The 17,641-nt window shown below is 34.4% G+C and overlaps 3 long non-coding RNA genes across 6 annotated transcripts; 1 reads left to right on the forward strand and 2 right to left on the reverse strand.

The window, feature by feature from the left end:
• Positions 1-5,596: 5,596 nt before the first annotated feature.
• LOC110925623 lies at positions 5,597-7,505 on the forward strand. 2 transcript variants are annotated; one of them, XR_002584620.2, is made up of 5 exons: positions 5,597-6,024; positions 6,420-6,729; positions 6,797-7,085; positions 7,253-7,358; positions 7,490-7,505. It is a non-coding gene; the product is annotated as an uncharacterized LOC110925623 (long non-coding RNA). The 2 variants fall into 2 exon arrangements; XR_002584619.2 differs by having other exon boundaries at positions 6,810-7,085.
• A 3,098-nt stretch (positions 7,506-10,603) lies between these two features.
• LOC118489323 lies at positions 10,604-11,435 on the reverse strand. The gene is made up of 2 exons (XR_004887242.1): positions 11,347-11,435; positions 10,604-11,024 (listed from the first exon to the last, which is right to left on the reverse strand). It is a non-coding gene; the product is annotated as an uncharacterized LOC118489323 (long non-coding RNA).
• A 107-nt stretch (positions 11,436-11,542) lies between these two features.
• Positions 11,543-16,514, reverse strand: LOC110923208. Of its 3 annotated transcripts, XR_002583835.2 has the most exons (11): positions 16,381-16,514; positions 16,165-16,213; positions 16,017-16,085; positions 15,734-15,825; positions 15,579-15,642; positions 15,221-15,374; positions 14,565-14,894; positions 12,710-13,511; positions 12,468-12,555; positions 12,288-12,363; positions 11,543-11,692 (listed from the first exon to the last, which is right to left on the reverse strand). It is a non-coding gene; the product is annotated as an uncharacterized LOC110923208 (long non-coding RNA). The 3 variants fall into 3 exon arrangements; XR_002583834.2 differs by having other exon boundaries at positions 16,165-16,513; XR_002583837.2 differs by having other exon boundaries at positions 14,724-14,894; positions 16,165-16,511.
• Between the last annotated feature and the right edge of the window lie 1,127 nt (positions 16,515-17,641).

Here is a 17,641-nt window from a genome sequence, read left to right on the forward strand (position 1 = left end):
GGCTTAGTTGTAGTCTTATAAAAAAGTAAGATATGTTACCTTAGGGCCCAATTCCAACACCAGTGGAGTATGCCCCCATGTAATGAAGTAGTATATTTCGAGGTGTATGGTTTATTCAGGATATCCGTCTATAGAATGTCGTCTTCGATTCTGGACATGCATTACTTGATACACTAGGTATGGATGCAAATATAGAAGAGGGAACATAGTATAATTAGATAGGTGGTTCCTTCTGTAATAATTGCCTCTTTAGCATTGTTGGGTTAAACTATTATACAATTGTTTTCTATGCTATTATATTATTTATCTTGCAGAATACTGATTTTTGACCATTTTTTGTTCGTTTATATGCATGCAGGTATGTCATAGACCATGACAAAAATAAGGCTCAAGAATTGAGACAGGTTAAATTCAGCAGTTATTTTCATTTGTCTTGAGTTTTAATTATCGGTCATTTTTCAACTTCTGCTTCACTAAGTGGTGTTATCTACAATAATGTTCCTCGGAATTGTGAAAGCTTAGGCACATTGGCATTTTAAAATTAGGCTTGAAATATTTATTAATACATTGATGCTTTCTATTCAAACTATGTTGTTAACTAATTTTGTGTTATGTTTTTATAGGTTATAGCTGCTATAGTAGCCGGTGGCTGTGAATGCCCTTTTAATGGTGTAAATTTCTATTCTTTTGTTATAATATTATGTTTTGTTAACTTTTCTATTATTATTTCTTATGAATAGTTATTGTCAAATAAGGTGCAAAAAGTAATGTATTTTAGCAATAATCTAATGTTTTGAGTGAAATGATTTAGGAGGCCTTATGCACCTTGTTCAATACGTTAGGCGCGGTAACCAGGTCGTAGGAGGTTCGGGTCCAATGAGTTCCAACCAAAAGTGAAAACGGGTTGGTTTAAAAAGGGGTCGTTTGGTTTTGGTCGTAGGAGGTTATGGTCTCAGTTTGTTGTTATCCTTGATAACAGGTACGGAATTGAGCAACACCTTGTCCAAAGTTACATAATTATAATAATAATTATTATTATTATTATTATCATTATTATTATTATTATTACTATTATTATTATTATTATTATTATTGAAATATTTATTAATTATATTAATTACAAGTTCTATAAATAACGAGCTCATTGATGCTCGCTCTGACATAGTTTTATTATTATTATTGTTGTTGTTGTTGTTGTTGCACCTTGCTCTGACATGGTAATATCATTTATGTAGATTTAAAGAAGTTATTTATATTTACACATGAGGTCTAATTTAAAGAATCTTGTTTATATTTATTTCAAGGAAAAAGTGGTGGCGAAACCAAAGAGAAAACCTGCTGAGGAAAACAAAAAGAATTAGAAATTAAGAATGAAAAGAAACGGCCAAGAGAAACTGCCTGAAGAAAACAAAAACTAATTGAAAAAGAACCTGGTGAAAAAGGGAAAACAAAAAAGGAATCAAAGGGAAAAGAGAATGTGTCGAGGAAACGACAAGAGAGAATGAAGGAAAAAACATGACAGAAGCACAAAGGAATCAAAGGGTTAGAATGGAAAGAAGTGGAGTTTTGGCGATGAGTGCACATTTAGTCGATAGTGCATTACTTTCAAAGGGGGATTCTAGAAGACTACAGTATGAGTACGATCTATTTGGGCATTACGTGTACTTAAATGGTGATGATTTTGAAGCGGTTTTTACATTCACCGAGCTGACTGGTGCTTTGCCTATATCTAGTATAAATTACCGTTCGAAAAACAAACTTATTTTATTGATTCGGTTTATGTATGTTAATTGCAGGTTCCTATATGAGCAAATTAAGAAAGAGCAAATACATGATCGTGGAATATGATGTATGAACCCGTCTGCAATTTTGCGAGCTGATCAATGCAAACCCAAACCCAAACACATCTAGGATGCAAGTAGAGCGGTTGCACATCAATTGTGTAAAAGAAAGGGCAATGACATCATCTTATTGCCCTACAATCCCGGGTTTGATTTTCTTTTTAAATAAGTATTCGTAAAGACCCATTATCTTAATTTATTTTGATTGAATTTTGGCTTTTGAAGAAACCATTGGGTGTTGGCAGTACTAAACCTCAAAACAACTACTTGCGATTATCTTGATTCCTTACGACCTAGAAGTGTTGATCAACAGTTCAGGCAAATTATTGATACGTAAGTAATACAAACTATCATAATGCATGATAAAGAGTTGGAATATACTTTGATATAATTTTGATTTTTTATAGGGCAACGGCCTTGTATGCTTCACGAAGTGGTGCCAACATATGGGTTAAACTCATCTGGATTAACGCTAGGGTAAGCACTTAATCCCTTATTTAAATTGTAGTTGTAATGATATTGTAAATATTGAAACCCTTTGGTTTAAACTTAAATCGCAATGGTTTCATATTTCTTGATATTTTTAATTGTGTAGTGTCCACGGCAGCCGGGAGGTACTGAATGCGGCTACTATGTGATGAAGTTCATGAAGGAGATAACTTAGGAAGGAGCTGAAATATTTGACAATGATAATCTAAGTTTTGGCATATTTAGTCTATATATAGAGAAATATGTATTTATACATCCAAACAAATGCTTAAATTCATATATTAGGATTAAAAGCTGATTTTTAAGATTTATTTTATTTAATTGTTGTCTACGGATATGGATGGCATTCGTGAAGATTGGTCGACGGTTACCTCTATTTTTAAGTGACAAATCGTATTTTAGGTGTTGATGATGTATTGACAAACAATTCTTTTTTGTTAACGTTAAAATATTAGTAGTATACTTGACAAATTATTATGTAATGGAATGTTTTGGTATATATATATATATATATATAGGGAAAGGTTAACATACAAAAAGGCTTATCGTACATTAACGTAGGCGACGCGCGTAACCGTTGGATCAATACCCTAATCACGCATAAGACACAAAAATAACGCATGGGATCCATTTTTTGGTGATAATTACGCATGGGATGATAATCACGCATGGAAAAGTGTAATAACGCACGTTATAAAGGTTAAAAAAAAATCACGCACGTTATCATGTTTGTCGCGTACGTTAATGTAGGTTAAGCCTTTTTGTACATTATACTTTCTCATATATATATATATATATATATATATTATATTTATTTGTTTTATGAAAAAAGATTTATTGTTTTTGTTATTATACATGTATTCAGGGAAAATTAGTAATTCTATAAAAAAAAATTTAAACAATTAAAATCATGACACACGTAAATAAATGTCATACGTATGTATCATAAATGCTTTCCATGAACGTGTGTCATTAAAAAGTGTCATAAAATGCGTGTCATTAAATGTTGTCATAAAATGAGTGTCATGAATGTGTTTCATGCATGCGTGTCATTAAATGTGTGTCATAAAAACATGACACACAAATGCATGTCATGTTAATTTTATGACTCCTCAATCAATAACACGCTTTTGCGTGTCATGATTACCGTTTTATGACGCACAATGTGCGTCAAGAAATGTGTATTTTCTAGTAACAACACCAACTTGACCTGTTATAGGAAGCAGCATTGTGAATCTATGATTTATCCACAAGAATAATTGTGATTACATATATTTTGTTAGCTATGAAGGAGAGTGCTTAACTTTACGCATTGTCGCATTCCAAGCTTTCCAAAAAAACAAAAACGTCAAGCACGTATACGATAACACGGAGGATCACCTTTCTCCCTTTTTTTTAAGATGTTGCTATGGGCAAAAACGGTGTACTCCTTATAAACACATAAGTCACCTATTCATTGATTCGAAAACTTATTGCGCCAAGCTTGGGAGGATGCATGTCGGTGGTCACTAGGCGGTTTGTTGGGAGTCTCACCGCGGTCTCAAGAGACTCCCAACAAACCGCCTAGTGACCACCGACATGCATCCTCCCAAGCTTGGCGCAACGGCCAACAGCCTTAGACTCTGGGAAACTCCAAGTATAGGTAACCTGGAAGTGGACCTGCCTGCTGTTGCTGCTCCACCTGCTCCAGTAGCTCGAGCAGGTCATCCTTATCATTGTCCATCATCATCTTGAAGACCAAAATAATAATAATAATAATAATAATAATAATAATAATAATAATAATAATAATAATAATAATAATAATAATAATAATAATTAATATATTTAGGACTATATACACTCAGTATGCAATGAGAGCTAATCACGATCACACCTCGCACTTCCGCCTACGAGCAGTTGTGACAACGTCGAAGTCGATATAATAATAATATTATATATTTAGGACTATTGACGCTCGTTAGGCTGACTTCGACGTAGAAGTCGACAAAATACTTATTTATATTATTTTTGGATTATTATACGCTCGGTACGCCAACTACGACAACCAAATGGATATATAATAATTATATTATATTTTAGTCCTATATATACATGCTCGGCACGCCATCTGCGACGTCGATATAATAATAAAAATATTATATATTTTGGACTATTCGCGCTCGTTACACCGACTTCGACGTCGATATTTTATAGTTTTTAGGAGGTATGACGACTACGACTTCGAAGTCGATATAATAATAATATTATTATATATTTAGGACTATTAACGCTCGTTTCGCCGACTTCGACGTCGAAGTCGATATAATACTCATCTTATATTTTTAGATTATTATACGCTCGGTACGCCGACTATGACGTCGAACCGAATATATAATAATAATATTGTATTTTTATTATATACGCTTGTTACGCCAACTACGATGTCGAAGTCGATATAATAATAATATTATATATTTAGGACTATTTACGCTCATTACACCGACTTTGACGTCGAAGTCGATGTAATACTTATTTTACATTTTTTAGGACTATTATATGCTCGGTACGCGGACTACGACGTCGAACCGGATATATAATAATCATATTGTATTTTTAGTTCTATGTACACTTGGTATGCCACTACGACGTCGAAGTCCATATAATAATATTATATAATTATGATATTATTCCATATAAAAAACTTAATACCCAAACTATGTAATCATAATTTGTAATCTAATCGATATTAGTGTTTAATCCTACTTTCCCTTCAAATTACCCTATCAGACACAACAATACATATTCTACAAATGGCATTAGAGCCATCCTTTAAGACCTGTGAGGATTTGCGGAGCTAGCCCATTAATTTAGAAGTAATCCGAAAAGAACTGTTTACAATGTAATCATAGAATAATAAAAAATGATAATAAAAAATTGTTTTGGGGTGTCCCCCTATTTTTTCAAGGGTATTTTTTATATAAAATCGAAAAAAAATATACTATGAAAACAGGCTTAGGCCGTAGCCCATGATACCCCTTATTATATTATACCTCCACCACTGTTGAGAGTGTTGAACATGTTAAATGAACATGAACCAAAGCTGATCATAGTACTCTATACTAGCTAGGTACTTGAAATTCTCCTATATATTCTCCTATATATATATATATATATATATATTAATAAGCGAACTAAATGAACTGTATTATTATTTTATTTTATTATTATTATTATTATTATTATTATTATTATATACTATTTTTTGAAGCTTTTGAACAGTAAGTTCTCACGCAGGTGGCACCTCTATCTCAAAACAAAAATGCCCGTCGCATCAGATGAAAGAAACAGAGTGAGTGAAACAAAGGAAGAGGGAGAGAGTGGAAGAGAAAGAAAGAGTGAGAACGGAGAGAAGAAAGAGCGAGAAAGAAGGATTCTGAAGATCCGGAGCCGGCGAGTATCCGGAGACCGGCCCCCGGCGCATGCTCGCCTCCCACCCATAGAAGGGAAGATGTAGAAACCCTCGGACTTTTAGTCAGATCGGGTCATGTTTGGTGTTTACAACGGTGGTGGTGGTAGGGATGTGGTCAGCGACGTGGATTATTTGTTCTTCGTCATGGTTTGTTCAAGGAGTTATGCTGTCAAGATGCTTTCTGGTGGTCTATACATTTGTGGGTTTTGTTTGGAAATCAAGAAAGACACGGTCTTGATTCAGGTTAGGGTTTTTGGATCTTAAATCTTTAAGTTGATTAGGTATTGGGTATTGGGTTAGAGCAAGTTTCATCATATGGTCTGTGTTTGATATGAATGTGTATGTTTGCAGTTAGGGTTTCAAAAGTTTATGTTTAGTTGTAGTTTTTGTTTGATTTTGTGTTGGTGTTAGTTAGCTTTAGGATTTATGTTATCGGCAATTTTTTTGTTGTTTTGGATTATTTTGATGAGATTTTTTTTTTTTTTTTTTTTTTTTTTTTTTTTTTTTGCTGATTTGTTGAGTTATTTTGGTACCATTTTGGTTGTTTCTATTGTTAGAGCTAGCTTTTTTGTTATCTTGAAATGCGATTAGTTTCTAATGCTTGTGTGTTCTTGTAACGTTATAACTATCGATTTTAGGTTGTGATGATCAATTTAAACGGCTATCGAAATAAAGATTTGACTAGATGGATCATGGATGGAAAGAATAGTGTGGGTCCCACATCAGTCCCTTTCAAGACCAAAAATACTTCTTGATCTACAAGATGAACAGATGCTTTTTGAAACTTTGGATAACAAGGACGGTGAGCATCTTCAGCTTCATGCTTGAGCCATGCTCACAACTCAGTCTGCTAACTTAGCTGCTGTTGGTGATTCATTCGAGCTACATGGTGGTTATGGAGGTCATATGGCATCGAGAGGCTTCTCAAAGTGTCTTCCTCCTTTAAAGGTAGGGCTATGTTAAAATACGTGTCGAAATAGCCATTATAATTTACTTGTTTTTGAGAATGGTTTAGGGTCGTTATGCAGAGCTTCAAACGAGGTGTTTGAGGGTCTACAAATCTGAAAATTTTCTCTGGCAATCAAACCACCCCTCACGACGAGGAAGAATGACATGTGGGTGTGTGTTCCGTCCATCGGAGACGAAGAACGACCCGTTTGTGCGGCGAGGAAGAACCATCGTCAACCGGATTCCTTCACTATATACCCCGGGCCACTGGATCTGAAACTGAACCACCCGTTTGTGTGTTGATATATACATGTTTTACCTCACCAGGTGTTCAAAAACCTCGATCATTTGACCAGGTTTGGTTCTTGATCTTTATATACTTTTCATTTTTAACAGAAAAATTTTTATTTATCTTATTGTTTTGATCTATTGTGTAGTATTTGAAATGAATTGCTCCTCACATGATAATTTAAACTTGGTTTTTCTTTTCAATTATGACCGATGTGGTTTGTTGTGTTTTTAGGTCTTTGAATTAATGAAGAAGTAGGAAAAGACTAAACCGACGGAGTTAGCAACGAAGATAAAGCAATACACTAAACCCTGTAGTTTTTGTATCTCAATGGTTTGTGGTAAGTTTATGCGGTTTTATCATAAATTCTACAACTTTTATCATAGCTTTATGTAATTATTTGAATCTTGAGTTGGGTTTTTGTTAATTTTGCTCATGGTGTGTGATTCGTGTAGTTTGTTGTTTATGCAGCTGTGTTTTGCTGCAGTTTTTGAAGACAAAAACCCCATGCTTCTATCAAAATAAAGTCGGTGGAAGAGACCTATGGCTATTATGATCCAATGGTTATAAACAGTTTTTCAATTTTAAATGATTTAACTTTATTGTAACCTAAATCAGTTAACTCCGTTTAAAAAAAAATATTGTAACCTAAATCAGTTAACTCTTATCAAATAAAAATTTTGGATAAGTCTTAAGTTGCCTTAAAAAACATAATTGTGGGCTAAGGAAAAAAAAGACGTGCTGCTCGACGAGATATTCGGATATCCGATTAGATATCCGAACCCGAATCCGAAATTTCGGATATCCGAAAATCGGATATCCGAAATTTCGGATTCGGGTTCGGATGTCAATATTTCACTATCCGAAATTTCGGATATCCGATTTTCGGATATCCGAAAACCGGATTATCCGATCTTGAACACCCCTACTGCTCGTAGGTTAACTCTTAAGCAGACAATTCATTCAGCCCAATAAAAAGTGCTTGGCCCAATAGAAGTTGCCCATGAACAAAATGGTTCTCAATTTTGGGGGAGTTGTCATGTGTAAAATTGTAAGCATTACCTACTTATATTGTTTTTTTTTTTTTTTTTTTTTTTTTTTTTTGTTTTGTTTAACACTCTATCTCTATGTATGCATATATAGATGTATATAGAGAGATAGAGTGAACACGGATGTGAAAATAATATTTAGGAGTGTGAGAATAGTGAAAGCCTTGAATGAACAATTGTGTTGGAAGGAAATGTTGCTTTATCGTTGTTAGCCTCTAGCTAAGTGATTGATTAAGGTGTTGTCTCAGCCTCGGTCCCACGCGCAACGCGCGTTCGCGAATAAACCTAGTTTAGTGAATTTTAAAAGAGCATTCCAAATAGGTGTTGTTAAACATACATCCGCTTCTCACACACTTGGCAGGTCCCTCCCCATTAGAAAAAAAAAAAAAAAAATCTCTCCCATTGGAAGCGGGGTGTGTTAGCCACTCCCTTACAAATTAACGACAAACACTTATTCAGAATGATGATTTTAATATATTACGTTGTTAGGGCACTACAACTACTTGCATGAATGTATTACGTTGGTACATCTCTTATATTTCAAGTGAGTGAGAATTGAATGGGATGGACCCATGTACTTGAATCTAGCCACAAGTTTAAGATATACATCAAACCATTAGTTTGCCTAGTCGATCATATCCTCACAGTCGTACCCAGGGTCGGCCCTGAGAATTCTTGTACCCTGTTCGAGGTTGAAAAACGTGCCCTCGAGCCTTAACAAGATAAATAATTTAAACTAGTTTTGCATACAACTGTGAACTGTTGACAAAAATATAGCATTCGATCAACTCTTCAGAGTTTAAATCATACCTGAATTCGACAAAAAAAAAAAAAAAGAAAAAAAAAAGAAGAATACGGGCCTGAATTTGACGATCATTTTTGTATAAATTACCAACAATTTAGTCTTCAACAATCATTTGGGTATTGGGCTCACTAACCTAATCCCAGTAGGCTAACTAATCTAAACCATATGATTTTTTTTTGTAAGTGGGCCTATGTTATGTTAGTATTTGTTTGGCTATACCCTGTTATTTTTTTTTTACATATATAATACTAGGTTATAACCCGTGGTACCCACGGATCGCTCTATTTTAAGGATATTAATATTTTATTAATTTTATTAAAACGGATTTTTTATAAAATTTATGAAGATATATATTCAATAATTCAATGTTAATCGTATATTCGTATATATATATGCAAACAATGCGATTTATCAATGGTAACAATTACCATATAACTTTCAACTTGTTTATATGCGTTATAATTACCCTATTGCCAAAAGATACACCAAGAATATTAGCAATGAAGTTTATGGTATAGCTTTTCATAGCCTGCACAACTTAACAACTATTATGTAGTTAAACTTGTCAAAATGGGATGTTTTGAAATTTTAACGACTTAGAAAAGTACTTGATAATTTCAACAACCACCACTCAATGCTTTCCCCAATATCAAATAAATACGAAATGCGAACGATCCTTGGATAATTATATTGAAAATCCACATAAATAACAATATAGATGGGAAAAACACTTACAAGAATGTAAATAAAACCAAGAAAAATTATGACATTTATAGTAAGAATACAAATCAATCAGATACAGGAGACTAAAAACACACCATATAGATAAGAAAGGAATTTGCCTACAATCGTTTGAACGAACGATTGAATGTCTGAAAAAGATAAACAACACAGATGAGAGATAGAAAGTATGGAGCGTATTGGTGGAGATAAACAGCGGAGAGATGTAGTGAAATAGAAAGTTAGGTAAAAACGTAAAAGACATTTACGTTAGCGGCGCGTGATCCATTATAGTGATCATAAGAGGATTTCTAAATGAAGCTACAAAAAAGCAACTGACCTGCAAGCATCCGGTGTAAATAAGTGAAGCTGTGTTTTACCTTTTTTCCTTTTGCGCTCCTAAAAACCACCGTACATGTAACGCGGACCACCAATATTGGCAATTTTAGCACGTATAAACCAGAACAAACTTCTTCACATGAATGTCCATCAAATAATCATAAAGCATCTAGTTAAATATGTTAGATGAGAACAGCTGAACATGGTTACAAACATATAAAAGCATCAATGTAATGATTTCGCTTAGATGACACAATGTTCATTTTAATTTCTGGTAGAACTGGCTAATTATTTTAGTGGTCTGTTTATCAAAACTTATTCATAATAATATTTGCTTACTGCCTTTCGGATAAACAATATGTGAACCAAATTTGCCGTAAATCCTATATAATACTTAGTTCAAGCAATTGAGTTCTCATGGGATGAGCAAATGGTACTGGGTTCAGAACCGGTACCGGTACAGAATATAGCGAATCGACTTGATTTTTGATACAGATTTAGTACCAGCATTTAGCATTTTCGATACCAATTTTTACCTTCAAATACCGGTCTGTACCGGTACCAAATCATACTGTACCAGTTATTTTCGGTACTGGTACCAATTTTTGGGATGTTCGGTACCAGTACTGGTTGGTACCTAGCTCATCCCTAATTGTCACCAACATCCCAAAAAAATAAATTTCTCACTCAGATCATCAGTGCCATTTAAATTTATAAATGTAACAGAGCAATAGTAAGAAAGATGAACTGTACAAATGGTGAAGCTTTCGTAAGGAGTCCAATTCTTGTGGTATATGTCCAATGAGTCGATATTGGTGCAGATAAAGATACTGTAGCTCTGGAAGATTAGCAAGCTCCTGGGTATTTCCCCGTTAAAGCTATTAAATCTCAAGTAGTTGTAGCCATACAAATTTTGTAAACCGATGTAAATCTCCCTGTCGGTGCCATTTGGTAGTATCACCCGGGTAGAAACCCGGGTTGGAAATTTTAAATTACATTATTCATAAGTGTGTCGTTAAAGTAATGCATGAGCGGCGGTTATACCTCCAGGGTCGTCTTCAAAAACCACACATTTGGAAGGTTTTCTATCCAACTGTAAAAGAAATTACAATATTTTTTAACAACCCAAGATATATACTTTGTAGGAGCGTTCAACTAAGAAAAATATGCTGAGAGCCACAAAAACCGATTTAACATTTATATAACTTAATTTGTTCTACTTAAAAAATTAAATTAAAGAAATAAATAAACAAAATGTTGTTAGTGTTTTATGAATTTGTTTCTCTCTCTCTCACACACACACACACTACTTCTGGTTATCTTTTATGCACTACGTACAGGTACATTATACGGTTCTCAACATATTATTGAATTTGGTTCGAAAACAAAGGTGCATGTGTGTGTAATTTTCTTACTTCTGGGGCTAGGTTGCCAACATAAACTGTTGTGTACTGTGGATTATTCTCAGGAGCATCACTGCTATTAGTTGGCTCTTTACCCTCCTCAGTAAAATCAACGATATCAATGAATTACTATAAGCCTAACTTTACCATACTCAAGATGATAGCTTTTGATGGGTAGGGTATGCATAAAGTTCTGATATTGCTCACCTGAAGACCCGTTTGTTAGCTCCACTACACTTTTTGAATCTGAAGCCTGTTTTTCATCACCAATACCAGCACCTTTTGTGCCCCAATTGCAGCGTATCTGCCTACTTCCAAGCCACTTCCCCATTAAGTCATTTATAGCACTTTGAGCATCCTGAGCAAGATATACACAAAATTATTTTTTATACGAAGAGATGATTAATAAATAAAGGCTTCCAAATATTTTCTTCCAACACAGATCTGGAGAGTTGCACACAAGACATAAATGGGTCCTATTTGGGTTATGTCATATCTTTGGGAGGATTACGGGTTATCTTGAGAGGAGAGCGGGTCATTTGGGTTATATCATATATATTTTTGGGAGATCAACTGGCAGAGAATCTTGTTGGTTAAAAGAAATCATGTCAAATAAGGATTAAAAGTCACCCAAAGTGTATATTTACTGCATTAAATTCCTAAATCATTTTCTTCAAATCATATACCTTCTGTAATCATATTTGACACATTATTAATTAAAAATGGATTTTTTTGCTAAGTGATTTAAGTCAACCTAACCCATTTTGACTCGTAAAAAAGGTAGCCAAATAACCCATTACCCAACCCACCAGTCCCACTCATGTTGCCAGCCTTATCTACAAGGTCAAGTGGTGCAGCAAATTATTGTTTGCAACTCTCTCCACCTGTATTCCATTATAAAATGGAAGCTAAGCAAACCATTTCCTTGCATAGTTCCACAAAGAAAATATAACCTGTTGGTCTCGAAAAGAAACAAACCCAAAACCACGTGAACGTCCAGTTTTCTGATCCCACATAACCCTTGCATCCCTATAATGAAGCAAAAGACATCAAACATAGAAAATAGAATAGTGTCCACATGTGTATGTAAGAGAGAGAGAGGGGGGGGGGGGGAAGGGGGGGGGGGTACTCACGAGCAGCTGCTATACACAGAGAAACATGTGTATAACATAGCATCAGTAACCTCAGGGCTTAGATCACCAACGAATATGTTAAAATGACCTGCAAAGCAAGAAAGTAACAATCTCATTGGGACAAATCACTGCAAAAAAAGTGGAGCATGTTACCATTTATCTTAAAGCAGTATATCAATGGCCCTACTTTGTTATATACTATTTGCTATATATATATTGATAAAAAAATATATAAGGTCTACCTGATGTGTCCTCCCTCTGTCCACTGACTCAAAATGGTTCCCAACATATTTTCCATGCCATTTTCGGTGACGAAAATAGCATAACTGGCTAAATCTCAGGGGACGAAAATCATTCGGTGACGAACTTACCACCCCCAAAACGACCAATCCGGAAAAACAATATCCAAAGTAGAATCATCACTGCAGTAACGAACACAAAGGCGCTGGAGCAACCGCATCGGGCCCACTATAGTACTTCAAGATAACGGGCCAGTCAACACAGTTAAACATAAGGTCCAGATCCGGTAACTTCCCAGGATACCTTCGTAACAACTGCAAGATCCCCCATCCATAGCGTAAACACATCTTTAGACTGAAACGATTTCTCATACGACTCCACATAAGCCCGTCCGTTTAATATCACTAAACGAAAATTAGTTGTTCGTTTTGCACTCAACACCATCTCTTCGGTTATCCCTGTTTCTTTCCACGGTTTCAAATCTTCGTGAATCCAACGAAAGTACTCCGGGCAGTTTTGTGACGCATCCGATGTGAATTCATCATCTTGTGGTTTGAATTTTTTCGGGTAGTAGTCTGCTGGACACGTTTTAGTTAGATTGCTCGATATACATTTTAACGGAATCTCTATTTTATTCGAAGGCTTCTTGGCAATCACTTGAGTGATGGTAGGTTCGGTTTTTACTGTTTCAGTAGTTTGATCATTTTCAGACGGTTTTTTCGATATTAGTGGATCTACGGTTGTTTGAATGTGCACTGTGTTTGTAGGGTCTAACGAACTCGAAGATGGATTTTCAACAATCGTCTGCGACAACGAAAATTAAACACAAAAAATCAGACCCAAAGCAGTAGCAGAAGTAAGTAGCAGATCATCCAGATTGTGTATGTTGCAATCCATTAGAATATCTGGCAAACACATTTATGATTCCAATAACTACATTTATGATGATGCATCATGTTTTACATAATTACATACCTAAAATTATTTAAGATCATGATCATAGTTGTTAATGGCGAATAGCGACAAATAGTGATAAGGTACCTATACGCTACATAGTGAATAGCGATAAATAGCGGACACTATTTTATATATCAAAATACCCGGGAATATACAATATTTTACATGTATATTTGACAAAAACCTATACTCCGGTTATTTTATAGTTATACTTAATCCTTGTTTATATTTAAAAAAAAAACTAAAATCCCGCTATTTATGGCTGCGTACCTTGTAGCGAACTTCGACCTATACGTTACGTTATTCGCTGTAGCGACCATAGCGACCGCCATTGACAACTTTGATCACGATTACTGTAAACTATAATTTTATTTTGAGCAGAACTGCCAAAATGGTCCCTGTGGTTTGATCACTTTTGCCACTTTGGTCCAAAACTCAAACCTTTTGAATCTGGGTCAATGTGATTTCAATTTTGTTGTCATTTTCATCCAAAATCAATCAAAATCTGGTCAGATTTTCAGTACATCCAGTTTTTTGTCTTTTTCCTCCCTTTTAATGAAGGGCAAAAATGGTCAGATTTTTTTATTCGTTACGATAAAACGTTAAAAGACCATTTTGCCCTTCAATAAAAGGGAGAAACAAAAAAAAAAAAAAAACTGGATTTTAACTTAAAAACCTTACCAAATTTTGATTTTGGATGAAAATGACACCAAAATTGAAAACACAGGGATCCAGATTCAAAAGTTTGAGTTTTGGACGAAAGTGGCAAACCTGAGAACCATTTTTGCAGTTTACTCTTTTATTTTACATTTACATTTATATTTATAATGCATCATGAAATTACATTTCAATTTTGACCTATGGGAATTACAAACCAACTTTGACTAATCAAACACCTACCAATTAATTGAGACGATGATAATATCCACAAGAGACAAAACAGCAGGTAACAGAAACATCGGGTACATCGGAGCCGACACATCGGGTTGCAGCGCAACTTGTTGCATGCTTACCTGCCACTCTATTGTAATTTTTTCTAATTAAATATATAGATCTTACATGTAGAATTGCACCAGTGCTTTCGGCTGTGAGGGGTAGATAAAGCTAAAATGGTTCAGTTGTCGGGGAGTACTCGGAGCCAAGACGGCAACTTTGTCGTAATACTTCAATGGCTTCTGCACACTTTCGCCAACAGCCTTCAATCCAGCAAAATGTATAATAGCATCAAACCTGTGTACCAATCAAAATTAATACGGATTCCCACTTGTTTATATGCGTTATAATTACCCTATTGCCAAAAGATACACCAAGAATATTAGCAATGAAGTTTATGGTATAGCTTTTCATAGCCTGCACAACTTAACAACTATTATGTAGTTAAACTTGTCAAAATGGGATGTTTTGAAATTTTAACGACTTAGAAAAGTACTTGATAATTTCAACAACCACCACTCAATGCTTTCCCCAATATCAAATAAATACAAAATGCGAACGATCCTTGGATAATTATATTGAAAATCCACATAAATAACAATATAGATGGGAAAAACACTTACAACGACATCGGGCGTACACCTTCCCAGTCACATGCCAACATTCTTCCTGGTCATTCTAATACACTTTGTATTTCATCTGCAAACATTAAATATATAGTATGCTTTGAGCAAAGTTTTCTGACAGCCTTAAGGTAACACTTGAAAGAATTATAACCTGAAAAAAAATCTATTTCCATTAATTTATCTCAATAAAAATGCAAATATGAAATAAAAAATACAATAAAGGAGCCATGTTGCTCCTTTATCTAAAAATATGTCAAAAATTTAACTTATATCTTCTTCACATAGTATTAATAACTAAATACATTGATCTTTTATTATGAACTGCATATTATTTGTACCTTTGCTGATCATTTACAGGATGTAGAGCAAGTGGTTCATAAATTTGATCAAATTCTTCAGGAGCGCCCAACAGTAAATATCTATGATAACATATGCATCATATGAAACATAATTACACATAAACTGACCCAAAATTAATAAAAGATATAACTGGAATTTAGAAAAGGGTACCTGAAGAACCATTAAGATCATGTCTTCTGTCTTCTTAAGCTTATGAATATGAGCTAGCTTATTATTGTATGAATAATCCCAATTCCATAACCCTAATCAAAACCAATATCAAAAGGTTAATTAAAGCATTCGAAACAAACATCAAATAGAAAATAATAAACCAAAAAAGCGAAGTAAAAAGCCAAAAAAAAAAAAAAACTACAAAATTACAATTATTAGCCCTAATTTAATAGCTACCAGTTCCTGAAACAGTGGATTTGAATGGAAAGGGTTTAGATGAAACCTGGTGAGAAAGACATTAGAAGTGAAGATTTCTTATGTATGAAGACGATGGAAGACTATAAGAGAATCCCTAATAATAAAGAAAAATAAACGAATGTTTAAGATGAAATCGAACAAAAATGAAGAAAATAATTATAACATAAACTCACCTTGCAGAGGAGGAACTGTAACCCTAAGAATGAAACGAAGATGGATCACCTGAGCCAGAATAGGATGGTGCAACAGTGAAGATAAAATCAATCGAAAACAGAATGATTCATCGATGAGCAGAAGTTAGTTTGCATTTAGGGTTGTGATGGGATTCTTAGGAATCGAAAAGGAAAGGGTTAACAATAAAAATCATAGGTGAAGATCAGAAAACCTACCATCTGATTTGCTTGACTGATGGAAGAACGGCGATGGAGGCTGGAAGATTAGGGTTTCTGAATGTTTGAAACGTATGGTGTACTCATTTGTTAATCGGGTGAATGGATATCCATTGGGTCGGATTCATGAACAAAAAGGATCTGCGAGCTTTTCCAAGATCCATCCATTTTCCCGCCAAAATACACAATTTAGAGGCCTCCTAGCTTGACACATCAGCAAAATTTAACACATTTATTATATATGATAGATGATAGATTGGATTGTTTTTTTTTTTAAATTACGTGTCCTACGAAACTACGGTCCCTGGACGGTGGTCCTCCCCGCCCACCTCCAGGGCCGGCCCTGGTCGTACCAACATATCTTTTCAACTTAAATTGATGTTTGTACCACACCATAGTACTCAACATTTACTTCTTTTAGTTGTAGTTGTCAACGAATGCTCTGTTAGCGTCATAATTGTTAACAAAGTTTGGTTAATAGTTAGTGGGTTTATGTAAATAATCAATAGTTTAGTTTAAGTATCACATTATATATTGCTATGATCTCGCTGACCCTTTTCCAAATTATTCTCCGCTATTAGACCTTGCCGAGATGAAATCATGGTCATTTAAACTCTAAATTTTAACTGCTAAATGGCAGTTCACGTCAATATCCTAGCCTCCACCTTTTCTTGTCCATGTTATCTTACAAATTAGGCAGTTTTACGTTTTTTTGCAGTTACAAAACCTTGTTCCCTCCCATTAGGGTGAAGGGTGCTGTCTAGTTTTTCTCAGATTTCCTCGTGTGACACATTTTCCTCGTGTGACACATTAGTGCCACATAGCTTTTTACAGTTATCCTAGATTGTGTAACGGCGTCCCACATTTCCCCTAAAGTTAAATATTTTAATTTAATTTAACTTTTTTTTAACATTTTTATATATATAAAAAAAATTTAGATAAAATAAAAATAACATAACTTAATTATTTTATTTTAATTTAAATCGTAAAACTTGAATATATTTAGAAAGTTATAATACGCACATAAAAATAAGCAAATTTTTGGATGCTTCTAGAACTTAAAGAAACTTTAGGTTCTGTTTTGAAAATTTATAATAATTAAGAATTTTCTTGAAAAATCAAAAAATCATCACCTTATTCTTTTACCATTGTTGACATGCACAAAAAAAAACCACTTTTTTCCGTTCTAAAAAACAATCTTCCTCTTTTTCAAAAACCACTTTCAAACAAATAAAAAAATAGATATGGCTTCCCCATTCAC

The sequence above is a fragment of the Helianthus annuus genome, chromosome 17, assembly GCF_002127325.2.
Source record: "Helianthus annuus cultivar XRQ/B chromosome 17, HanXRQr2.0-SUNRISE, whole genome shotgun sequence".
Lineage (NCBI taxonomy): Eukaryota > Viridiplantae > Streptophyta > Magnoliopsida > Asterales > Asteraceae > Helianthus > Helianthus annuus.